At 42.9% G+C, this 26887-nt stretch overlaps 1 protein-coding gene across 8 annotated transcripts in view; it reads left to right on the forward strand.

Moving 5' to 3' along the window:
• Positions 1-26887, forward strand: part of SHISAL1 (shisa like 1) — a 185682-nt gene that overhangs the window by 97278 nt on the left and 61517 nt on the right. For 4 of the 8 annotated variants that reach the window (XM_079975501.1, XM_079975508.1, XM_079975505.1 and 1 more), the window contains one exon: positions 1715-1883. The exons of 1 other annotated variant lie outside the window; for it this stretch is intronic. The gene's annotated coding sequence lies outside the window, so the exon portion shown is untranslated. Of the gene's footprint in view, positions 1-708; positions 950-1714; positions 1884-4563; positions 4645-26887 lie in introns of those variants that run through there. 3 more of the 8 variants (XM_079975506.1, XM_079975503.1, XM_079975502.1) reach the window with 2 other exon arrangements.

Here is a 26887-nt window from a genome sequence, read left to right on the forward strand (position 1 = left end):
CTCCATTATATATAGGCACTGGCTTCTCTCTGTTTATAAAATAATACAACACTTCTGAGAGAGATGGCTGGGGTGTTTTGTTTGTTGTTTAATCCCAGTCAAACAATTTCCCCTGGTTTGTTGAGCAGAAAGATCCTGGAACATTTTATTTTAATCATTTCATGTATTTGTTTTCTGTAAGAGAGCACCTCTGGCTTCCGGGGGAAGTGGTGGTGGAGAGGTGGAAGAGAAACAGTATATAAGAGATGGGAAAAGGAGCTCAAAAAGTAGACGAGGTGGGGGAGATCCAGATTCAGCACCCTGGCATCATAAATTCCTTAAATATTCCCTTCCATGGCTAATCGGGTTTTTTGTGGGGGGGGGGGACTTGGATGGGGGGACGACTTCTATCAGGGCAGTGTTGTATAGGGGAGGGTGTACCCCTTTCCTATGTGCTGCAGCTCTGACACAAATGGTCCTGGCCTCACAGGACTCCCCCCATCCAAGGAAAAAGATTCTTCTAAGGTGCCACATCACATCTAATTGGATTCACAGCTGTATGGGGAGGTGAGTCATATATGAGAACAGGAAGATGGGTAACCTTCACTCTCAGTGGAGAAGGTTAGGCTGAAATATCATGGCTACCCAGACCGCCTTCCAAAATACGATGATCATGAAGTAAGCCACATTGAACATAGTGAGCCTTGAGTCAGATTAAGCGTGCATAGGATTGTACTTCTGTTCATGCTTCCGACTCAGCGGGTTTTTGAAGATTCCAAGTCTAGGATTCTCTCTACCTGATGGTTGCCATGCTGTGGTCCTCTAGCCAGCTTTCTTAACTGGGATATTGCTACCAGATACCAGTCTCTCTCTCCCTCCTGGCGGACTCTGTGGAATATACCTCACTTAACCTTGCAGACTGCAGTGCATTCAAAACTGAGACAGCAAATTTGCTGGCTCATTGTTGGATGTAAAATTTCTTGGTGGCTTCACCTGATGGCCAGTTTCAATAAGACTTGGATTTGAAAATGCTTTGATTTCAGTGTTTATGGAACCAGATCTGTCTTTGTTGTCGGCTCTGATTAGATTTGGTGGAGGTTTCTGTTTGTGAGTTGTGAGGGCTACACTATTTGATTAGAGTAGGGATACGGAGAGTTCAACCCTTGTTTCCATGCCTTGACCGCAATCTACCTTCAAGCTGCTGTTAACTCTGCTGCATAAAGCAGCGTGTTTTCTACTGTGAGGCTAATAGTAATTTCAGTGGGATGATTGAAAAGCATGGCAGAAGAACTGAACATCTGATAAAAGAGAGTTTTTTTCCACCTGTTTCTTCCTCCAGGGCATTGCTTCCAGATCTGCCTATTGAGCATTTATTCTGATGTGTTTGCAGCAAGGTTATACAGTGTTGTATCAAACAATTGCTATACCACACTTTCCAGAGGATTTCCCTTTGATTTCCTTACTGCAAAAAATTCCTGTCCCTTTTTAGAAGTAGGTTTGTTGTGCAAGAGTGAACAAATCTACTTTAATTACACAACCTCAATAAGTTTGCATCCCACTTGCAAACTGGCAACAATCTGGAAGTGGCCTAAGTTTAAAACAGGGAAGAAAATGTCAAGGAGAACAGAGTATGTATTTCGCCACATTTTGCCTGTTTTGGTCCTAAAACAGATTTTGGCAGCATTGCCACAATCAGAAATAGACAAGGAGTGTCTCTTTTCTCTTCTTCTGTTAGAAAGAACCACTGACTAGAAAACAAAGCACTAGAGAAGATTTGTTCTGTATTTCTGGACATCGGTTTTTCAGCTGTCCTAGGAAACTTCTGGTGTCAGCTTACCTGCCTCATTCTTGGGTGTGGGGAGAGCATGCAGCTGAAGAAACTAAAAAAGAAGGAAGTGAGCCAGGTATGTCGTTGTATTATTATTATTATTATTATTATTATTATTATTAGGGAAAGGTTAGCATGCTTGTTTGCAATGTTTAAAACATATTTTTTTTACTGCTCCTTGTACATTTGTGCTATGAGTCAATGTTTGCCGTTTTTAATCACTGGTTTCTTGGAGAGCTCATTAGTGGAAACTTGTTTCCATGACAATGTGACCCCTAAGATTGTTCTGGTGATCATTCTGGCTAGGCTCAGTATTCATAGTTGCACAGAAGAATGGGTGACCATTATTATCCTGCTTAAAAGCAAATGTCCCTTCCTGTCCCTCTGACACACCTCCTGTGTATCTTTTTTCCCTTCCATCTGTGTAGAGAGAAGAAAGGTGAGGGTGAGCTTGCCAGCACTGTGCATACATTTCAATCTCTGTGGGTGAAATGAAGATGTGTTTGGCTGTTTAGTGATCTTGCACAAAGCTGAGAAGAGAGATTAAAAAACTTCTTGTCTGTTTGCCATTTGCTCTGGTGTGCACCTGGAGGGCACTGTGGGGCACTATTTGGGCTAGGCAGGGTGGGGAAGGGTCTTCTCCAGCACTAGCAGAAAGGAGATGGGGACATCAGATGATTGGGCAAAACATCGCTTGTAGATGGTGGCAATGCAGGTTAACTGAATTGGGCATGGAGAGACCCGAATGCTATTAAAGCACTTAAATGGACACCTTTGATTTTTGCCCGACTTTGCAGTGTGTATCTGAAGAAGTGTGCATGCACGCGAAAGCTCATACCAATAACAAACTTAGTTGGTCTCTAAGGTGCTACTGGAAGGAATTTTTTATTTTGCAGTGTGAATGACAGAGTGAATTTGTGAGTTGAGCAACAGAGTGGATGTGTGCAACCAAGGAAAAGAACGCATTTGCTTGTATCTCTCAATTCCTGGTGGGAATTCAGACAAGCATCTTCTCTCAGTGTCCATTCTGACATGGAAGGCCTAGTTAGAATAGGCTCTAGATTCTCAGCAGAAAAACTTATTTGTTTGTTTTGTTTCTATTTCCCTTTCCTCCAAAGCAGCCCAAGTGGCACACATGGTTTCTCTCCCACCCTGCTTCCCCATTTCACCCTCGCACCAAGACTGTGAGGTAAGTTAGGCTGAGAGAAGGCGACTGACCCAAGATTACCCATTGAACTTTGTGGCTGAGTAGGTCCCATGGTCTTCCAGGTCCTAGTCTGACATGCTTACCACTACACCACACTGGTTTAAGAATAGCCTTGCTGGATCAGCCAAGATTAATCTTTCCAGCAGAGGTCAGCCACCTGCCTCTGGAAGACCACCAGCAGCTCATGAAGAGGGATGGCCATTGCCTGCAGTTGGCTTTTAGGCTTAAAATGAAATGGGGTTCTGTTTAGTTATCATGACTGGCAGCTTATCTTCAGTGATCCTTCCTTCGGTGTTCTGTATAACACCTAGGGTTTCACTGACAGCTAAATGTATAATGAGGTAGAAATTAGGGTTGCCTTTTCCTTTCCTGGTGTTGCTGCTGTGGCTTTATCATAGAAGCTTGACGCACATGCATTCTGTGGGTGTAAGTTTCCTCTACAAATCTCTCTGCCAGGAAAAGCTTTACACATTTGATTTTGATATCACGCTGATGTTAAACACAGAGGAGGAGGAGGAGGAGGAAGAGAAAAATGTAGTAACCCAATGTACTTAAGTGTAAAAACCATTTATGCCCAGTCCAGTTCTACAAGAGGGCGGGACTAAGTCTGCTCCATCCCATTTCCATGTGGATCCAGTGTTTACATGGAGGCAGCTGTGTTTTTGCGGTACGGTTTCCTCTGACAGTTGCAGAACATTGCCAAGTTCCATTGCTTCTGGGGTGATTTGCTCCTCTGCTCTGTTCAAAACACATGGCTTCAAGAAACCACCTGGGTAGCTAGAAGACTTCCCTGGAGATTTTAAAAAGGAAATTTAGAAACAAAAAGTGCAGCCCTGAGACTCCATCATAAGGAAATCCACTTGACTGTGGATTCAGAACTCCTATCCGATCCTGGTCATGATCTGCCCAGATAGGATCAGTTGGGTCTACATTAAAGTTTGCGGTATTCCTTCCTCATCCCTATTAATAAATGAGAGCAGTATGCCTTGGTTTTGAAAATTACTCTTCCAGTAAACTCAAGTTCATGCAAACACGCAGTGAAGGCAATATGTCAGTTCCCAGGGTGAACTGAGAGGCTTGAATTCTGCAACATGGCTTACCAAACCACAGTGGAGAGTTCAGAATGGGACTGAGTAGATGCATAGTGAACTGAGATTGGTGTACTTGAAAACTCATTTCTAGCACTTTCACGTGCAAATCTCTTTTGGACCCCTTGAGTCTGTGAATATAGTTGCAATAATCGGAGGACTGATGCAAGTTAAACTAAACATCCATCTAAGTTAAAAAAAGTTCCTTGCTGCTGAACAGATTTCATAGCTTACCTGCCCACACACCTTTGTTGTTGATGGTGTATTGTGGCTCTGAAGACCCCCCCCCCCAACCCACCCATTTCTCTTCTGGTAAATGGTCTGATTCAGATATACCATGGTTTTCTTTCGTTTATTTAAAAAATCTTCATTCATAAATGATTTAGCAGTATATGCAGACCTGGCCCAGCATCTTTGTTGGAAAAATAAGCCATGGTTTGTTGTGGTCTTTCTGATCTTAGCCATGCTGTAGTTTCATGTGTGAACCTGGACTATGAAAGTTTCATTGCCTTCTTGCGGGAAGGGATTATGGCATGACATAGGTGAGTCTCATGCAAACTCTACCTTGGCTTGTATTTAAAATCGGTTTTAAAAAGTACTCCCTTCTGCTTTTGGTTATGCATGTTCATAGAACATTCATACATTTGCAAGTGATCTGTGAAAATGCTCTTAGACAACCACTTAGCATGGATATACTGTAAAATGTTTGTGGTTTGTCCGGCAGTCAACCTCTTTCCACTCCAAAACAGTTTAAGTTTATTGTCCTTGAGTGGCTTGAGAGTTGCAGGCTTTAGTGAAGCTTAAAGTAATGGCACTGAAGAAAAAAAATATAACTTTTGGATTTCTAAATGGAACAAATTTGCTAATGAAATCATTAGACAAGTGAGCATAAAGGCTTGTTGTTTGCACAGAATTACTTTTCAGAACATAATTGCATTCTTATATAGAAGCAATTAAAATGTTAATTTACATTACAAAAGATATTTGGCTTTCAGGTAGGAGCAAAAGAAAAATCTTCCTTCTTGCAAAGCCTAGAAGAAAAATGCTTTAAATCCTGCTAGTGTGGTGTGTCTGTGTGTGTTTAGCGGGGGAGGGTGTTGTTGGTTGGTCATGCCACCTCATTTATTTGTACACCTTTCTGTTATGTGATGTCCCCACCTTAAGCCCCAGATGTGCTTTGGTCAGCTGGCAGGAAAGTTTCATTAGCTAATTAAGTAGTGAGTGAAGCCCTGGGCATGGCCAGGGGCCAGAGGGATGGGTAATAAATTAACACCTGGAGCCTGTGAACATCTCAGCTGGCTTTTCCTGGGAAAATGTATGCTAATTGAGGAAAGATTTGATGTGGAATTTAGGCATAGCTTCTCTTTTTCTAGCTCTTTCTGTGTTTTCACAGCAGTCTGCAAGAGAGAAGGCAAAATGTGCACAACTGACAAAAAGTGTTGTACTCCAAAGTACTCCAGGAATCTGTAGTTCATTAGGACCCAAAGCATTTCTACCAAAGACTCTTCTTCATCAGGAGCACTACTCTTTTGCAAATGTCCGCTTGAATAATTTTAGGGATAAAAGAAACCCATGTTATGTAACAAATGTATCTAAAAATGGTTTACAAATGACACAAACACAGAGCAGAGGCTGCAATCCTAACCCCACTTATGCAAGAGTAAGTGCCATTGAATTCTGACCTCTGAGTAGACATGTTTAGGATTGCCCTGTACATTCTAGTTTAGGTTGCAATCGTATGCACATTTACCTGGGCGTAAACACTACTGCAAATAGAAGGACCAACCTTAGGATGTAAATGCTTTGAATGTTCCTGTTAATACTATTTTTTTCTTCGAAGTTTGTTCCATTCTATAGGTTTCTTGCTGTTTAGAATCACAGTGATTTGAGGTGTGTAGGTTGTTGTTGTTTTTTAAAGTTCCTTCACTGAAATTATTCAGATGCATATATAGAATTTCATTTTTCATAGTGCTCCATTATTCCCTAAAAAGGGGCTGGGCCAAATAAAACACACTTTTCATGTGCACCTGGCTTAGAAGCTGCTTCTTTCATTATTTCCTTAATAGGACCCTTGGCATATAGAAATTTTTAGGTGAATATTTTCCCATTATTAGGGACCTGGGTGGTGCTGTGGTCTAAATCACTGAGCCTTGGGCTTGCCGACCAAAAGGTCGGCAGTTCGAATCCCCACGACGGGGTGAGCTCCCGTTGTTTAGTCCCAGCTCCTGCCAACCGAGCAGTTCGAAAGCAAGCAGTGCAAGTAGATAAATAGGTACCGCTCCGGTGGGAAGGTAAATGGCATTTCCGTGCACTGCTCTGGTTTCAACAGAAGCGGCTTAGAAAAACTGTCTGTGGAGCAGACAAACGCCATCTCCCTTGGCCAGTAAAGTGAGATGAGCACCGCAACCCCAGAGTCGTTTGCGACAGGACTTAACTGTCAGGGGTTCCTTTACCTTTCCCATTATGTGTCACATCAGGAGCTTTTGCTGGTTTTGTATAAGTCTTCTGCAAAGGAATAGGAAGGGGCCAGTAAAACAGGTGCCACAATGCAAACACAGTCTCTAAGGCAGACTTTCCAAACTGTGTTCCATTCAGATTTTCTGCAGTGAGCCTCTCATTTATGGCAGGAGATGGCATATCTACATATTTCTGTTTCCAGTGTGGTGTAATTTTTTTTTTTAAAAAAAAACTTGTGTTATAAACTAGCTTTGGGAAATGACCATACTCTGTGCAGCAAGTATTCGGCACTGGCACCCGCAACACTCTTGAGAAGCAGAGTACTGCCCGCCCCTCCCCCATTTCTCCCCACTAAATCTTTTTCATTTCCTTTCTTTTTTTGCTGGTGTTGCAAGAGGAAAGACCCATTTGTCCAACTGAACTAGAACTGTCAATACCACAAACATAATGTATTACTTCAAAAATGCCTTAGGGGCATTCTGTAATCTTCCCTCAAAGCTCATTCATCCTCTCAAATGAGATCCAAAACGCAATGAATCCGTACAGGATTATGCAAGTTTCTAATAAAGTGCTGATCTTTGCTAGCATCTCGCATTGGCCCATTTCAAACTAACAGGAAATTATGGCTTACCTCCGTATATATGAACCTCAGGCTCAAACACTCTGACTCTCCCCACATCACTTTAAAAAACTCACCATGGTTCACCATGACATCTGAGCTCTGAGCCCTATCGCCTGTTTCAACTAAAGTTAGTGAGAACAAGCCAGCATCAAACCATGGCTTCAGATCCTGGCTTGTTCTCAAACCATAGTTTAAACATGCCAGAAGTCAACAGGATCAGAATTTGGTTTGAAATCTAAAACAATTGCCTCCAGCCTTCTCTGGCCCAGAAAAGAGGAGGAACATGCAAGTGGTACAACATCTGCTTCTTAAGCAGAAGGTCCCAAGTTCAGTCCCTGGCATCACCAGACAGGGCTGGTAGGACCCTTGCCAGAAATACTGGAGATCTGCTGCCAGTTAATGTAGTCAGTGCCGGGCTAGATGGACTAATGGCTTGGCGCGATATAGAGCTAGATCTAGGATCCCTGACCTTTAGCATGAAGGTTGGGTCTGTTGAGAGGGAGAGCCCAACAATCTCTGGAGGGTATCCAATTGGGTATCCCTGCCTTACTGCATTTGCTTTCCTTCCACCCCCTTTTGGAGGAAGAATAAATGCCCCCCCAAAAAAATTGCAATAGGGGAGGGGAAGCCAAATGTTCAAGTGATGATTGGTGAGCTTTTTCTCACCTCCTCGAGGTCTCTTCAGAAGGCACCCCAGGAAGGCGCACCACGTGAAGACCAATTCTCAGGCCTTCTAGCTCTTAATGTTATCTCTGCTATGTTACATTGCTTTTAGCTGTTAGGTGTCTTTATGTTAAAAAATAGTTATGCTTGTTGTGCATTTTATTCTATAATTTATTGATTTATTTGTAAAGCACTCAGAAATATTTTATTATTGAAGGGTGGCATATAAATACCACATATAAATATAAAAAAAATATTTAAAACGGGTTCAATACATTTAAATCAAGGCGGTAGGTGCATGAAATAAACAATAATTTAAAAGGAAGGGGGGAAATCCTGATTATTCATCAAATCCCCTGCCTTATCGCAAGCAAAGCCCCCTCGAACAATTCTTTTTCATCAGCATTCTCTAATTTAACGGTTGATAAAAGAACTATGCAAAGAGTAAACAAAATATGTTTATTTATAAGAGCGTACACTCATAATTGTCCTAATGAATTCACTGGAAAGGGCTCTCAAGTTGGTCTGCAAAGATGGCCAGTGCTGCTGGAAGTTCTGGTTCTGCCACTTCCTGGGTGTCATAGCTGTGCCAGTGTGGGTTGTGGTTAGAGTTTCAGGCTAGGATGCTCATATTGCTGCTCAGCTATTTTAAAAAATATTATTTATTAAATTTCTATACCGCCCTTCATCCAAGAATCACAAAAGAGTTTGCAATATAGAAAAGGAAAAATACACACCATAGTACAGTGGTACCTCGGCGTACAGACGCTTCAGGTTACAGACACTTCAGGTACAGACTCCGCTAACCCGGAAGTAGTACCTCGGGTTAAGAACTTTACCTCAGGATGAGAACAGAAATTGCGCGGCAGCAGCGGGAGGCCCCATTAGCTAAAGTGGTGCTTCAGGTTAAGAACAGTTTCAGGTTAAGAACGGACCTCTGGAACGAATTAAGTTCTTAACCCGAGGTACCACTGTAAAGCACAAAGACACACACACACACACACACACACACACCCCGTTTAAATGGCCATAGATTGTTTAATTAACCAAGGCCAGGAAGAAAAGGTGCCAGGTGAGCCTCCCTGGGGGGAGCTTTCCACAAGTGGGGAGCCAGCACAGAAAAGGCCCGTTCTCATGCTGCCCCACTCTAGACCTCTCATGGAGGGGGGCACATGAAGATCAGATGATGATCGCAAGGGCTGGTTAGGTTGATATGGCGTGAGAGCTATGAAAGTCCTTGAGTGACCTTGGGCCTGTCCGTCTCGCCGCCTAGCCTACCTCACAGGGTTGCTGTGAGGATGAGATGGGGAAGAAGAGAGCCATGTTCCCCACCTTGAGCTCTTTGGAGAAAAGGTGGGATAGCAGTGCAAGAAATGAAGTAAGCCATCAGACCCTGGAGGAGTTGGGTTTCCTGGTATAGCTGAGGTTCTCCCAGGGCTCTTTCAGATGGCCTTGCTCTTATCAACACAGCAAGAGTGTAGGTCATGCCCCAAACTATTATATCATTAAAACAGAGGTATAGGAGTCTGTTGAATTGTCATCTGCAGACTTTTTATAAAAAAAAAAAAAACTCCAAATCTCTTTCTCTCTCATGCACACCTCCATCGTTGTACAAATCTGTTATGAGATGGAGCAGTTGCTGTTATTTAGTCTTTCTGCTTTTCTGATGAGTGATAAATAGGGTCGTCTTGACTGAACGTATCAGAGTCTGGCTCCACATTACTCTCATCTCATCCAAAATAGCCGTGTGCAAGCCAGACTCCACTGAGAATTCTGAAAGCTTTTCCAGAGGCAGCCAGAGTTGTTTATTCCCACTTATCTTCCCTCTCCTTTAACACCTAATTTTCCCTACTCCTCCCCCTACCAGCCCCTAGAGAAAATTAGCTGCTAAAGGGGATGGAAGATGAGCAGAAATAAACAGCTCTGCTTGTTCTAGGAGAACAGAATTCTTTATTAGTCCAAACCTTGTTTGCCTGTGTGGCAAGGTTCTTAAATCACTTGCTTATTCGCTTTGGGCTGCTTCATAAGTTAGCTCCTTAAAATGTCGTTGTACGCCTAAAATGTGCAAGCGTGCAAACACCTGTTTGGAAATGTGTATGATGTACGTGACATTATTGAGACTGCAGCCTTTCTCAATTTTGGGTCTCCAGATGTTGGACTACAACTCTCATCACCCCTGACCACTGGTCCTGCTAGTTAGGGATGATGGGAGTTTATGACATTGAATTTTTAATCATGTCTCATCTAATATTGCCAGCTGCTTTGTTGCCCCCCCCCCCGCCAGCAATATCAGGGGACCCAAGGTTGAGAAAGGACAGTTTAGAGGTTCGATTGGCAACTGCCCCCTGGCTGCACTCCAGTGTAACATGTGAGATGGCTCTTTAAGGCAAATGTAACATCATTAATGCAATGTAGAAATGTTTTTCTAGTAATTTTTCAGCAATTAGTCTCTTCATTTCCAATGCTTTCCAAAATATCCAGGAAGGTATTAAATCTGAATTTCCTAATGCCTCTCATCTTTCCCTGCTAACTTCCACTTCTAAAAAAACAAAAACAAAAAATCCCCACCCTTTTGTCTTTCAAATTCCTCTGGCAATTTGCTGAAGCCTTAGGCAAAATCAAGAACAAATTCTAGTGCTGAATTGCAAATTGCGTGCAATTGCATGTTATTTCCCACAAACTTTTATTAAAATAAAGAACCGCTATGGGAGTCTACCACTTCACTCTGTAATGTTGTGTAACAAATTTTCTGTGATCTTTACGTAGAAGATTACACACTTCTGATTAAATTTTAAAGATGAAAGCATTTCCAAATTGCCTTGCTGTGACTCTGTCCAACAAGTTCTATCTTTTGTTGGAAACACTGAGTCAGTGTTGGTTTTTAAATCTGTATGAAAGCCAGAGACAGGTTAGATGCTGCCTAAATTAAATTGCCTGGTTATTAGAAACAAAGCAAATGCAATCAAGAAAGCCATCTGTTGTATCTGATTTGCTATAATCCCTTTTTACAGTGTAAATGTTATTGATGTTTTTAATCTAAATGTGATATCGCTATTGGCTACAACAACAAGGACACCATACAGCCACAGAATTATGTGGCCCCTCGCTCCCTTCCGCATAGTGTGTTCAGCATTTGTGTTGGAAATACAAGGAACTACAGATGCTCACCCCCCCCCAAAAAAACACCCTGTATTAGGATATCCAGTCCAATCTAGCTAAGGCCATACCTGTGTAAAAGCAGAATTCTGCACCCCTGTCCATACCTCAATCAGGCATTGGGTGTGCAAACAGGTGCTCTGTATGGTTGTTATCCGAGTTGGATCATCACCCTCATTTTGCTGCCAGTCATATGAATGCATGTCTAGTTCAACAAAGGTGCCACTGGATAGGTGGTGAACAAAAACCTACTGAACCTTTCCTATGAAGCCAGCATTGAGTCTTTTTTGTAGGGCTGGGGGCTTCTGCTCAAACCCCAAACAACTCTACTGCATTCAAGAATCTGGAGTAAGGTGTTACCAAATACGCTGATGACACTCATCTCTATTTTTTGCTATCATCTAAGCCAGATGAGACTCCACAGATCAGTGTCTAGACTCAACAATGGACTGCCTAAGAGCTTATTAACTGAAGCTGAATCCTTGAAGGTGGAAGTAGTTGGTTGCTGGGTCTATGAAACTGAAGTTCCTCTTACTTTGTCCTCCCAAAAGAGCAGCTATACATTTTCAGGGTCCTCCTATCATAACACAGTTTTCAACTCTGTGGTTGGCACATGTTGCCATTTTGGTTAGAACCCAGCCCTTGCATTCTGCCTAGGACAGAACAATTCCTTGATCCAGCAGTGTCATTTGAGACCCAAATAGTCTCAGTGGCCTAGAGTGCCTTTAGCCAGGTGTGACTGTTCCTACATTGATGCAGTGGGTGGAAAGTTCAGCTGCTATAATTTTGATGGGTATAGCTTGACTTGATATTATACCTCTTCTGAAAGATCTGTTTTGTCTGCCTGATTCCGAGCTCAGCTTTAGGTGCCGGTGCTTGACAATTAAAGCTCTAGATGGCTTGGGGCCCAAATACCCGAGGGAAGTGTGTCTTCTCATACCAGTCTGTGTTGTGTCTTAAGAGCTTCTGCAGAAGCCCTGCTCCAAGCACTCTTAATAGCAGGCCTTTTCTGTGTTGCTCCCCTGACCTTTCGAAACTTGCTCCTCCAGGGAGGCACATCTGGAATTGACCAAGGCATTTTGGATTTTAGCTGCTTTTTGAAACTTTGTCCTGCCGCATCAGACCAAAGACTCAGGTAGTCTTAGGAACGGCTAAGGGAGCTGGGCATGTTTAGCCTGGAGAAGAGGAGGTTAAGGGGTGATATGATAGCCATGTTCAAATATATAAAAGGATGTCACATAGAGGAGGGAGAAAGGTTGTTTTCTGCTGCTCCAGAGAAGTGGACCCGGAGCAATGGATCCAAACTACAAGAAAGAAGATTCCACCTAAACATTAGGAAGAACTTCCTGACAGTAAGAGCTGTTTGACAGTGGAATTTGCTGCCAAGGAGTGTGGTGGAGTCTCCTTCTTTGGAGGTCTTTAAGCAGAGGCTTGACAACCATATGTCAGGAGTGCTCTGATGGTGTTTCCTGCTTGGCAGGGGGTTGGACTCGATGGCCCTTGTGGTCTCTTCCAACTCTATGATTCTATGATTCTAGTATCCTGCTTTCACAGTGCTCAGCCGGATGCCTACCTGAGTATAGCAGCACTCTTACCCTTCTAATTCCCAGCAAATGGTATTCTAAGGCAAACTGCCTCTCACTCTGCAGTTGGAACATAGTCCTTGTGGCTAGCAGCCATTGACTGCATTATTATCAGCATCAGCATCGGCATCATCATATCATCGTCACCATTATTAGCCAACATGAATGTGCCTAAACCTCTTCTAAAGCCATCCAAATTGGTGCCCATCAGTGCTTCCTGTAAGAGTAAATTTCATAGTTTAACATCTTGTCTTATCCCATGACTACTAAGTTTAAGATTTTTTAAAATACAGAATTATTTTATCAAAAGTTTTTTGGAAGTTGGAAGTTCATGTTGTCTGTCTATATGCTTGTTGACATTCTCAAAGAACGTTAAAAGCTTTGTGAGAAGCCATGCCTATTCTGTCCCCCCCACCCCCTGCAGTTTGGGGCTTTTTATTTGTATCTTGTGTTTGTTGGTTGGTTTTAAGTTCAATTTATATGTTAAGCGGATTAGTTTGTTTTGTACACCACCCTGAAATCTTTTGATGAACACCTGGAATGCCTTTGGTGCAAGAGATCTTTTTTTAAAAAAAATGTTTCTCCTCATTTCCACAAGGGTAGTGGATGGATTAGGATGGATTACCTCTGCAGGTTGATTCATCTACATGCTGGGCCTTAGAGGATTGTTAGGGGGGGAGTTTCGGGAGGGGGAATAAAAGTAGCAGTTTCTGAGGCAGTTTTTAGATAGGGATTAGGATAGGGTTTAGTTGGGGAGATAGGGCTTGATTTGAGATGAGAGATAGGGATTAGGATAGGGTTTGTCTGAGGGAGAATTGGTTCTGATTTGAGTTGAACATCTGCTCTGAGGAGACTATAGAAAGAGGAAAGAGCTTTGCAGCTTAGATAGGAAGACCAGGCTGAGTGTCTAGGGAAAGTGGACAGACCAGAGTTACCTGGAGGCCTGTGTCTGAGCCAGGAGAGGGAGAACCTGTGGGAAGACAGACTCCCTGGGTCTCTTATACTAATTTGAATACAGTGGTACCTCGGGTTACATACACTTCAGGTTACATACGCTTCAGGTTACAGACTCCGCTAACCCAGAAATAGTGCTTCAGGTTAAGAACTTTGCTTCAAGATGAGAACAGAAATCACGCTCCAGCGGCGAGGCAGCAGCGGGAGGCCCCATTAGCTAAAGTGGTGCTTCAGGTTAAGAACAGTTTCAGGTTAAGTATGGACCTCCGGAACGAATTAAGTACTTAACCTGAGGTACCACTGTACCTCAGGAGTGGGGTTGTTAAGAGAGTGGGTAACTGATGGAAAGTGCCCCTCGCTCATGAACCAAAGTATTAAGCTGTGAAGGAAGCTGTGCTGTGTCCAAAGTATTTAACTGTCACACCTGACACAACTAAGTAAAGGAATGAAAGTGAAGTAACAGAAACCAAGTTAAGTATTTTACCACCTATTCTAGAAACCTGGACATCTACCTGAAGCGTACTGGCTGATTTCTAAGCAAGTGAAGTTTAAGAAAAGCTTTGACATCTTTATATTTAGTTTGAGTAAGAAGTTAACTTCTCCCTGAAAGCACGCATCCCCTGACCCAACTTTGTTTCACCAACCTCTTTTTGTAAATAAAAGTTTTCTTGTTTGCTCAACACCTGCCTGACACCCCTAATTGAAGTTTCCCTCACACAAGACCCCCGCAAGATAGTTTGGGGTAAATTGTAGAAATTCATTTTATTGGCGTACCATTCAGTGGGTCTGCTATATTCAGTTGGGGGCGATTAGTGGGCTGAGTCTCTACAGAAGACAATTTGGGTGTAGACACAGAAGCTCCTACCTTTTGCGGCTGAGTGAAAATTCCTTCTCGGTATGTTAGGCTTGGCTGGTAAGGCAGGTCTGGGAACGAGGGCCAGAGGGCAAGTGGAAGAAGCCCTGTAATGAATTTGACCAAACATGACGCAGAGTGTGATTGAAGGCCTATGTCAGTGGTGGCAGAGATTATTCCTTTGCATCATCATCTTAGCCATGCAGGCTTTTCCTTCAGCAGAGCTCTCTGAGTGGTGAAATAACTGCTTTAGCCTTATCCTCATAGTTTTGGGTTTTTGACTCCCCTGCCCCCAAATTGGAAAAATACTGTGGTCATTTTAGGAAGTGCTTTGTAGGTAAAATTCCTTACAACCGTACTGATTTGGGGTGCTAAATTGGGATACCAAATCCTCAGTGGTCCAGACCCTCTTAATCTTGCTACATCCAATGAACTTCAGCTTATTGACACTAGAAAAGGCAGACAAATGTGTTTGGGATTGTTCATCCTCAATCTGCCCAATCGTTATTTATCATGACTGATGAAGGCTTGCCCGGGGAGTTTATTGAGTGGACTACTGCTAGTTATCTGTGAATCTGAGAAGGAGGGAGGGAGAGCAATACCAAGACTGGTATGAGACCACCTTTGAAAGAACCCCACGTTGATCCTTTGTGCTGTTATGTATCAGAGCAAGGAAAGGCCATTGCACAAAACAAGTTGCAATAGGTCTAAACCGCTTGGCTCTTTCTATGCTTTGACCCAGTATATAAGGAAGGGTATATGTATTATGGTATCATTTCTTTCTTTCAGTCTGCCTTACATGTCATTACTAATGAGAGAGCACTGAAGAATGACTGAAAGTAATCAGCTGTAACCATTCTCCTGCAGCCTAAATTTGAAAATAAATCTTTCTTTATACTAATGCAGTCATTCAGCTTGAATTAAGCCTCGATGTGTGTGTTTTGCATTAAGGCTTTTATTGCACTTGATTTCATTATTTGTTCCCTTTTCATGGCTGAAACATATTAATCAACAGCTTGGCTGTTTCTGTTCCTTTTCTTGTTAACTTTCTACCTCTGTGTTTCAATCAATTGATGTTATTTATGCCACAAACCACCATGAGAACTTCAGATCAAGGGTGGCATGCAAATTTAATGATTAATAAATAATAATGACATTCCCCCCTCATTTGTGGTTTGCCACAATATTTAACCTTCCTACAATTATAAAAATCACTTGACTAATCTAATATTAAGGCCAAATGGGCTACAGTTATGTCACATGTGTGTAAATGAAGAGTATTTGATGCTGACTCTAATGTAGTATAAAAATATGATACTGTGTTAAGGCTGTTTGCAGCCTAAGTAGCACAGCAGGATCTTGTGTCTCAAGGACCTCCAGTATAACAACCTCATCAAGGCTCAACATATATTTTATTATATAAAAATAATAATACATGTGACTCAGGATCTCAGTACCTGAAGGACCACCGCTTCTGACATGAACCAGCCCTGACCCTGCCGTCTTCATCAAAAGACCTTCTCTGTGTGCCAGGGGAGCGGTGGAAGTTGGCTGCATAAGAATGAGCTTTTCAGTGGTAGCTCCCTGTCTGTGAAACACACCTTGTGCCACCGTTGTCAGGTTTTAGGTGCCAGGCTGAGGCATTTTTATTTACCCAGGCTTTTGGTGTTGAAGCCAGTCTCCACTGTAGTGCAAACCTTTAAGAGGGTGGGGAATAACTTTTCCTCCATGTTGAATAGCTGGGTGAACATTTTTAGGAATCTTTACATGATTACTTGGTGGTGACCATAACCAGGAAGGCTTCCATTCGTGGTCTGAATGCAATTGCAGAGTCTTGTGCTACTTTGTGTATGCACTGAGTCTAAGAAATTGAAATGAGAGCTGCTGCTATAGAGATCTAATTGTTGCCTTCTAACACTCTTGCACTGTGTTCCTTTGCTGTTCTTGGTGGAATGTAGTATCTCTTGCTCCCCGCCCCCCTTTTTAAAGTCAGGTTGTGCTGCTACCATGTGGTGTTAAGCAAACAATTTGGTGTCCTAGACTGAGATTTTGCAATCTAGCATAGCAATTAACCTTAGAGTGGTACCTCGCGTTACAGACGCTTCAGGTTGCAGTCGCTTCAGGTTACAGACTCCGCTAACCCAGAAATAATACCTCAGGTTAAGAACTTTGCTTCAGGATGAGAACAGAAATCGTGCTGCAGTGACGCGGCGGCAGCGGGAGGCCCCATTAGCTAAAGTGGTACCTCAGGTTAAGAACAGTTTCAGGTTAAGAACGGACCTCCGGAACAAATTAAGTACGTAACCCGAGGTACCACTGTATTAGGAACTGCTTAGGGACGCGGGTGGCGCTGTGGGTAAAAGCCTCAGCGCCTAGGGCTTGCCGATCGGAAGGTCGGCGGTTCGAATCCCTGCGGCGGGGTGCGCTCCCGCTGCTCGGTCCCAGTGCCTGCCAACCTAGCAGTACGAAAGCACCCCCGGGTGAAAGTAGATAAATAGGGACCGCTTACTGGCGGGAAGGTAAACTGCGTTTCCGTGTGCTGCGCTGGCTCCCCAGATGCAGCGATGTCACGCTGGCCACGTGACCCGGAAGTGTCTCCGGACAGCGCTGGTCCCCGGCCTCTTGAGTGAGATGGGCGCACAACCCCAGAGTCTGTCAAGACTGGCCCATACGGGCAGGGGTACCTTTACCTTTACCTTTAGTAGACACTCTCAGCTCTTCAGGAGTTCTCTGGAAGTTCCACCCTTTTGTTCCCTGAGGCAGGAATTTCCCTCACCACTACAACAACAATTTATTACTTATAACCCGCCCATCTGACTGGGTTGCCCCAGCCACTCTGGGTGGCTCCCAACAGAATATAAAAAACTCAGTGAAACGTCAAACACTAAAAGTAGTAAACATTTGCTGATTCATAGGAGCCCAGTTGAGATTGAGTCCGAATTACATTTTCAGACATCTAGCATATTGAACCACTTTTCAGAATATTCCCAAAGCAGAGGCACCAGAATTTGCTTGTCCCTCCTCCTTTTAGACCTCTAAATCAACAATCTTGTGCTTGGTACATTTCTTGCCGTAGTGCTGCTAAATTACGTGTGTGTGTGTGTGTGTGTGTTTTAAAAAAACACCAACCCAAGTTTTCATTAACGCTCTTGTTCTCTTTTGTAAAGAAAGTCATTCTCTAGAGGTTAGAATTTATTGCGCTTTTCACATGTGTGCTGACATTTTTGCGATGGCTTTGCAGTATGTTTATATTGTGGTTGGTTTATGAAAGAGAGAAAGCCAATATTGTGTTTGATATTGAAGAGCAGCATGGTAAATTCACATCACAGATTACGGTATATGTAGGGTTTTTGTTCAGAAGCATCACTGCAGTGGTACCTCGGGTTAAGTACTTAATTCCGGAGGTCAGTTCTTAACCTGAAACTGTTCTTAACCTGAAGCACCACTTTAGCTAATGGGGCCTCCCGCTGCCGCTGTGTGATTTCTGTTCTCATCCTGAAGCAAAGTTCTTAACCTGAAGCACTATTTCTGGGTTAGCGGAGTCTGGGTTAGCGGAGTCTGTAACCTGAAGCGTATGTAACCTGAAGCGTATGTAACCCAAGGTACCACTGTATATGTAATGCTCTGGCTGTAACAGTATCAAAATGTAAGCTATGCAGTACCAAGAAATACATTCCCCTTTATTTTGCACATTCTGTACCTGATGAGCAAAATGTTTAATTCAAATGGGCATGTGTCTCCACTTCAGACAATGCCCAAATCCAGAATCTAAGTGGGCTCCTTCAGAATGATTTGGAGTCTGTCCAATGCAAAGCAGGGCTTCCCTGAAACAAGGCTGCTCCAAAAGTTTCTGCTCTTCAGAAGACTTAGAACGTTCAAAAAGCTATTTTCAGTCTGTCTGTTTAGAAATACGTAGTTAACAATTCACCTCCAAGCTCTTCATTAAAAAACAAAAAACAAAACAATAGTGGAAGAGGAAGACTATGGAGGTTGTCCTGTGACTGACAGCTCTAGCTTCCCAGGAAATAACCAGGGCTGTATCTTTTTTTGCCTCCAAACAGTGCTTGCTCCAAACAGCCCTTCTGAATACCTTGCTTGTATAACCGACTGTTGGGGAAAGTGGCCGGGGGTTGCAAGTTCTTCTTGATGTTCATTTAGTATTGAAATATTAAGAGAAAACATCCTGTTCTGCATAATTCAGCAAATGTAGTTGGGAAATGGACTTAATGGTGAATGTCTACAAATGTGTCACCAACATGAAAAGCTTGGAAAGTTCTGCCCTATTGTAAGAAACTTGTCTTAGAGAATGGTTCAAGAGTTCATGACTTTTAAAGCTGAGCAGGTCAAGGCCCAGGTGGGTGATAGCTTGAGAGCTGCATGTAAGCCGCTATAATGATCTGGCTTTAAGTGCAATACATAAAATTGGCAAGATATAACATATTATTAAAACATTAAAAATGTTACACTTTCTCCTGAATATCCTGTGGTGTTGGTAGTTCCATAAACGTGCTTTGCTACAGGCACTGTCTTGATCACCTTGCATTAGAAATATTCACTCACTTTCAGCCATATACCCTGAATTTTAGAAACTACGTAATTTGGCAGTCAAGAAGAAAGGAAGGTTAAAATTATGTTTCACATATTGGTTGGCATGACCTTCCTGTCACTTGAGTTTCCACATTGATATTGACTATTTTTAGGAATAATAATATCCCGTGTTGGCTAATTCACAGCTGAATACATATTCAGAGCTTAGTCGGTCTGCTTGAGCTAGAGGCTCTGGCTGTTTTCATGAGCAATGAGCACTGCCTGGGTTTCTGAATGACCCTGTTTCATTCATGCAGTGAGCAGCAAATATCCAGTAAGGGAAATCTTTTTTGTGCATCAGTAGTTCTTGCCTGTATGTTCTCAGCTGTTTTGTTCTTTGGGGAGCATGAATTGTTGTGTTCTATAATTGTCAAGAGGATGTGGCAAGGGGGAAAAAGAAAATTGCAGATGTTCCAGTTTGGATTACTTCTTGACTTCCTTGTAAAGGAGTTTATTAGCTCTCCAAAAGTCATTCAGCCTTGTGTCTTTGTCGGAGCACAGTTCATAAGAGTTTTCATTTGAAGTGGTCCCTTGTAATAAGGTTTTAAGACAGAGAGGTTGATGCAGACATTCTGCCACTTTTCATAAAGGCGACAGCAATAGTAATATAAAAACTGTTAGCAGATAACAGCTTCTTTGTGGCTATTCTGGGAGTCTTGGAGCTGGACCTCACTCATAACTGAAGATCTCTCCTATCGTATGATAGCTCTGTCAATTTATTTTCCTTCAAAGTCAAAGCTTTAGTAGTTTACAAAAACCATTCCAAATCCTATTGTTTTTCCTCTTTCAAGCTGATAAACCTTGTTCAAGTGAGACTCATCTTTATTTATTTGCATTTATTTTATTTAAAATATTTTGGCTCCTCCATCCAAAATGGCTTAGATTCAAAACAGAAGACAAAATAGCACAAAATTTAAAACATTATAAAAACTTAACGTTACATTTTTTTCTCTTTTTTAAAATATGATTTTGTTAAAGCTTTTTCATAATACAATAAGATAAAAGAGACTAATCTGAATAAAAACCAAAACAGAGAGAGAAAGGGAAAGGGAAAAGAGAACACAAAGGGTCTCAAAGGGTAATTCTTAACCCTTGTCCCCCACACAGAAAGTGGGGAGCCCTTCTAGCTCTCACCTGGGAGCTTTCCTTTCTTCTACCAGCCTCTTACTCTAGATTCCAATTCTTTTCCAGAACCAGAGAGAACATGGGAGTTCCATAGCCATGGGTCCTCCCACTCATAGTCACCTTAACGGACCAAGAGAGTGGGCGCATCAGAAGAACCTGTGGAGCACATCTTAAGGTGCAGGCAGGATGATATGTTTGACCCAAACTGTTTATAAACACTTCATTTACCGGTATATTATGAGTGACATAATTCATTCATTGAATTATGATTTAATTCCAGTGAATTAATAATTCATTGGGAACTGGACAGGAACTGGGTAACATTGCTGCTTGGGCAGGCAAAAGAGTCTAAAGTCCAAAAAATGTGAGGGGGTTGTACGAGCTCATTCAACCTTCTGTCACCAGCATTCTCTTTATTCCCTTCCTGCATTTTCCCCTTTTGCCTGTCAACTTTGAGAGAGCCCACCCTCCTCACCAACTTTTCCCTTTGTATAGTTTTAGGTTCTGTTGGAAAGTTCTAAGCTGTCATTACATGGAACTTCTGCCTTGTCTTGCTTGACAAAAGGATGCAGGTTTTAATTCGTAGTGTCTGCTCCCCTGGTGGCATGCAGTAATTAGTTTTTTGTTCTGGAATCGGAGGTGGGAAATTGAAGTCAAGCTAGGAGCTTATTAATTGAAGTCAAAACTTTGCCTGCTATGCATGTAAGTCAGGGTTGCCACACACAAAGCCTAGCAAGGAGGTTATCTGGCCGGTTGGGGTGTCCAGCTGGAGTGCTCCTTGGCCTGCATGGATTCTTGAACCATCTTCAAGGAGGCTAGGAACAGCAAACCCTTAGGCAGAGCTGATTCGCCAGTAGCTGCTGCTTCTTGCAGCAACAAAGACTGTTCCTTTTCCATTTTGAGGAGTCTTTAGGAATATGGAGCAAAGTGGATTGCATTAGAATGGAGTGCACAGTTTGTCAGCATTTTCCTGGAAAGGGTTGGAAAAGCCCTCTAGCTATCTAGTGATATTGGAGAGCAGAACTGTCCCTACAAGTAAGATATTTGGAAGGTGAGCAGTGCCATTTGGGGAGAAGGCAGCTTGGGGTTCTCAAATATTCATAATCTAAAGCTAAGTGCTGAAACTGGGTGGGGAGGGGCAGAGATTGGTGGTTTAGGGGAGCAGTGGAGGGATTTGGGGAGGCAAGGTAGCAGCTTGGAATTTAACCTGAAGAGTATGCTAGATTTTTGCTAACTTGGTCCAACCACTTCATCCGAATCCAAGCTGGCACCTTGGACACTGGATGGCTTGGGCGACAGTTTGGCTTTCCAACGCATTTCATGTTAATGCCTAGATGTAAGCCATGCACAGTTTTCTAGATGTCGTTATCCTTTTCTAGAAGCATTTTATAATTTTGCTATTTAATAATATTCATTTCTGTAATCATTAAGATATGTGAGACCTTTGGTGATTTTAATGTATTACCTAGCACAAAACTTTGACATCGGTTTGGAGGGGATACCAAATTTGGGAGTTAATATTTAAACACAGCCTTGTATATAATGAGAGCTGTGGCAGGACCCCACAAAAGACTGGTACCTCTGGTTACTAACTTAATTTGTTCTGGAGGTCTTTTCTTAACCTGAAACTGTTCTTAACCTGAGGTACCACTTCAGCTAATGGGGCCTCCTGCTGCTGCCGCACCACCGGAGCACGATTTCTGTTCTCATCCTGAGGTAAAGTTCTTAACGCGAGGTACTATGTCTGGGTTAGCGGAGTCTGTAACCTGAGGTACCACTGTGTTGGGAACGGACAGATGCCTTGCATTGCTCCTGGTACTGTGGCCACATGCCTGTTTCACTACTGCTGTGATTGTTTACATGGGCCAGTATTAATATCATGCCATTAATTCTAATCCAGTGGTGACAGTATTGAAAAACGATGACATAACAAAAGGCCAAGGGCTATAACAAACCCAGCTGCAAATGATCTGGCAAATGTGGCAGAGAATACAGCTGTGTCTCTTTTCATAGATGAAACATTTCAATTCAAGCTATGTCGCGATAACGTAACTCATACTTGATTTACATCCAAGGTTGTTGTTCATGTATGTCTTATTGTCTATTGACTGGGTGAGCTGTAATATTCCCCAAAGTAGATTTTATTGGCATGTGTAGCAGATCCTACTGCTCTGGCTACCAATTGTGGCAGATCCCACCTACGTATGCTCTAAATATAGCCACCATGTGTTATTGTATTGTTTTTGTGTGAGGGTAAACTTATATCCTTGAAGACTCAGGCAGGAGTTGAACCAATAAATAAAGTTTTATTTTACAGCATGAAGTGTCAGGAGATAATGTTCTTTCAGGGAACTGTTAACTTATTAATAATTATACTTAATCTAGTGGATGATACCGGCTTCTAAACAAAGTAATAAATGCACAGCTATATCAGTTATTACTCCTCAGTTAGATGTTACAGGTTTCTAGACTAGATGGTAAATGCTCAATTTATTTCCACTGCTTACACTTCAGTTCCTAAACTTAGTTGTTGTGTAGGTGTTACAGCTTAATACTTTGGTTCTTAAACAAGGAGGTGGTACTTTTCTGTCCGTTTCTACTCCTGAGATGCCTCTGGCAGTCTAACAGACCCAGGGGATCCCCACGCCCCCCTTTTTTCCTGGTTTGGGAGTCTTCTCTTTCTGGAAGATCTCTCCCCTCCTGACTGGAAGGAGACCCAAGGAGACAGTATCCTCACAGCTTCGCCTTCTCCTGGCTCCAACTCAGCCAAGACACCCAACACAGTCTTCCTATCTAAGCTCAGAGACTCCTTTCTCTAGCTGTAGATATTTGCCCCAGGGTAGATGTTACACACGCAGACCAGGACCAACTTTCTTTCTCTCTTAAACCATCTCCCTCTCTGAATCCTCTCTCAGAAACAGCTCCTTTTATTCTCCTTCCCAAAGTGCTGGCTCCACCCACCCCGGTCTGTCTAGGTAGCCAATCAGAGAGAGGCTACATTCCAGCTGCGTAAAAGTCAGACTTTTCTACACCCACATCTGTCTCTCCTCCACATAGTCAATCCAGAGGCCTTATCACACTTGGAGGGTACATCCAGGCCCTATAAGAACATGGCGCAGGGCCAGGGAAGGGTGTGGCGTAGGGAGAATTCTCAGGGTTGGAGGGCCACATTTGGCTCCCCATCCCTGGTTTCAGGAAATGAGCCAACTTCTGGTTGTGAAATAGAAACACTAACCAGAGTTTTCAGTTCAGACAAAACAAGTCACCAGTTAGCTGAAAAAGGAAGCGAACAATGTCCAGTCTACTCTTCACGCCTGTGGCAGCAGCAGACTGGGAGTGGGGGGGGGGGGAGTTCAAGACTCACCCAGGCTCATTCCTCCAGCAATTTAGATTTATGCCTGAACAAAGTCATTTATCTTCATTAAGGCTCAATTCTAACATTACAGGAATGGTGTGGTTTTCTCTTTTCCTCGTGGCTCCATTCTATGCTACTCCATGTAATTTAATACTATAGTATCTGGTTTTAGTTGTGCTGGTGGTTTTTTCCACTTGATCCCACACCTCTCATGTTTTTGCTGTGTATTCTGCATCAGCTCATAAAGTGACTATGTCAGGGTGTGTGGAGAGGATTATTTTCAAACTAGACGGTACATATTCTGAGAAATAGCCTCCTTCAGTTATTCTTCTGTAGACGTACTGCCTAGTTTGAAAAGGATCCCTTCTACACTTTTACATATTTCACTTCATGAGTCAATGGAGAATACACCGACCTGTCAGTCTGCATTCTGCCATCTGCTTAAGACCTTTTAACTTACTACCTTGGAATGCAACTGCTTCTTCATCTTCTCTTAGAAACCAGTATCTGGTTTTGTTCCTGTTGTTTTTATAATGTCACCCACTTGGCAGATTGTGTGCCACTTGGAGCAATTTTGTTTTAGAAAAGTGTGGCATGAATTGGCCTTAACACAGACACCATTAGGAACCGAGGCTTCCAAGCAGTCCCCTATCAGGCACGTTGAGCAGTTCAAACACTTCAGAACACTTGATATACTGTACATGAATTTGCAAATAATATTCTGTTTGTTTGAGCATCACTTACATTCTATCTCCTACCTGCAAGTACATTAAAAAAAAAACCTCCATGTAATTACCTCCCAGTACACCTGGCTTATAGGGACGCGGGTGGCGCTGTGGGTAAAACCTCAGCGCCTAGGACTTGCTGATCGCATGGTCAGCGATTCGAATCCCCGCGGCGGGGTGAGCTCCCGTCATTCGGTCCCAGCTCCTGCCCACCTAGCAGTTCGAAAGCACCCTTAAGTGCAAGTAGATAAATAGGTACCGCTTTATAGCGGGAAGGTAAACGGCATTTCCGTGTGCTGCTCTGGTGCCGGTTCGCCGGAGCAGCTTCGTCACGCTGGCCACGTGACCCGGAAGTGTCTGCGGACAGCTCTGGCTCCCGGCCTCTAGAGTGAGATGAGCACACAACCCTAGAGTCTGTCAAGACTGGCCCGTACGGGCAGGGGTACCTTTACCTTTACCTTTACACCTGGTTTGTCTCTGGTGGCAATGCCTGAAACACTTATATATGCTGTACTAGTAAGCATTTCATTAAACTAATGAATGATATCACGGGCTATGAATATATAGACCTTATGATCATTCTCCCCTTCATGGATCACTGCCTTGCTATGAACTATGCTGAGCAGGGCACCCAAGATGGACAGGTCATAGTGGAGAGTTTTGACCAAACGTGATCCACCTGGAGGAGGAACCGGTAAGCCACTCCAGTATCCCTGCCAAGAAAACTCCATGGACAACAGGCATAAAAAAGTTATGACGCTGGAAGATGAGCCCTTCAGGTCGGAAGGCGTCCAACATGCTACGGGGGAATAGCGGAGGACAAGTACAAGTAGATTCAGAGCTGATGAAGCGGCTGGGCCAAAGCCAAAAGGACACTCAGTTGCAGATATGCCTGGAAGTGAAAGGAAAGTCCAATGCTGTAAAGACAAATATTGCATAGGAACCTGGAATGTAAGAACCATGAACCTTGGTAAGTTGGATGTGGTCAAAAATGAGATGGCAAGAATAAATATTGACATCCTGGGCATCAGTGAACTAAAATGGATGGGAATGGGCGAATTCAGTTCGGATGACCATCATATCTACTACCGTGGGCAAGAATCCCATAAAAGAAATGGAGTGGCCCTCATAGTCAACAAAAGAGTGGCAAGAGCTGTACTGGGATGCAATCTCAAAAATGATAGAATGATCTTGATACGAATCCAAGGCAATAATAATAATAATAAATTTTATTTATATCCCGCCCTCCCCAGCCGAAGCTGGGCTCAGGGCAGCTAACAACAATCAAAATAATCCAACGATTTAACATTTTAACATCACAGTAATCCAGTAGATAAATAGGTACCGCTTTATAGTGCGAAGGTAAACGGCGTTTCCGTGTGCTGCGCTGGTGCCGGCTCACCAGAGCAGCTTCGTCATGCTGGCCACGTGACCCGGAAGTATCTCCGGACAGCGCTGGCCCACGGCCTCTTAAGTGAGATGGGCGCACAACCCTAGAGTCGGACACGACTGGCCCGTACAGGCAGGGGTACCTTTACCTTTACCTTTAATCCAAGTTTATGCACCAACTACTGGTGCTGAAGAAACTGAAATTGAGCAATTCTATGAAGACTTACAACACCTTATGGAAGTGACACCAAATAAGGATGTTCTTTTCATCATAGGGGGTTGGAATGCTAAAGTAGGGAATCAAGAGATAAAAGGAACAACTGGCAAGTTTGGCCTTGGAGATCAAAACGAAGCAGGGCAAAGGCTTAATAGCGTTCTGTCAAGAGAACAAGCTGGTCATCACAAACACACTTTTCCAACAACACAAGAGACGACTCTACACGTGGACAACACCAGATGGGCAGCATCGAAATCAGATTGATTATATTCTCTGCAGCCAAAGATGGAGAAGCTCTATACAGTCAGCAAAAATAAGACCTGGAGCTGACTGTGGCTCAGATCATCAGCTTCTTATAGCAAAATTCAAGCTTAAACTGAAGAAAGTAGGAAAAACCACTGGGCCGGTAAGATACAATCGAAATCAAATCCCTTATGAATACACAGTGGAAGTGAGGAACAGGTTTAAGGATTTAGATTTGCTGTACAGAGTGCCTGAAGAACTATGGATGGAGGCTCGCAACATTATACAGGAGGCAGCAACGAAAATCATCCCAATGAAAAGGAAATACAAGAAAGCAAAGTGGCTGTCCAACGAGTCCTTACAAATAGCTGGGGAGAGAAGGCAAGCAAAATGCGAGGGAGATAGTGAAAGATACAGGAAATTGAATGCAGATTTCCAAAAAAATAGCAAGGAGAGACAAGAAGGCCTTCTTAAACAAGCAATGCAAAGAAATAGAGAAAAACAACAGAATGGGAAGAACCAGAGATCTGTTCAAGAAAATTGGAGATATGAAAGGAACATTTTGTACCAAGATTACCATAATAAAGGAAAAAGGTGGTAAGGACCTAACAGAAGGAGAAGACATCAAGAAGAGGTGCCAAGAATACACAGAGGAATTATACCAGAAAGATATGGATGGCTCGTACACCCCAGGTAGTGTGGTTGCTGACCTTGAGCCAGACATCCTGGAGAGTGAAGTCAAATGAGCCTTAGAAAGCACTGCAAATAACAAGGCCAGTGGAAGTGATGATATTCCAGCTGAACTATTTAAAATTTTAAAAGATGATGCTGTTAAGGTGCTACACTCAATATGCCA

The sequence above is a fragment of the Podarcis cretensis genome (assembly GCF_951804945.1).
Source record: "Podarcis cretensis genome assembly, chromosome: 5".
Taxonomy (NCBI): Eukaryota; Metazoa; Chordata; class Lepidosauria; order Squamata; family Lacertidae; genus Podarcis; species Podarcis cretensis.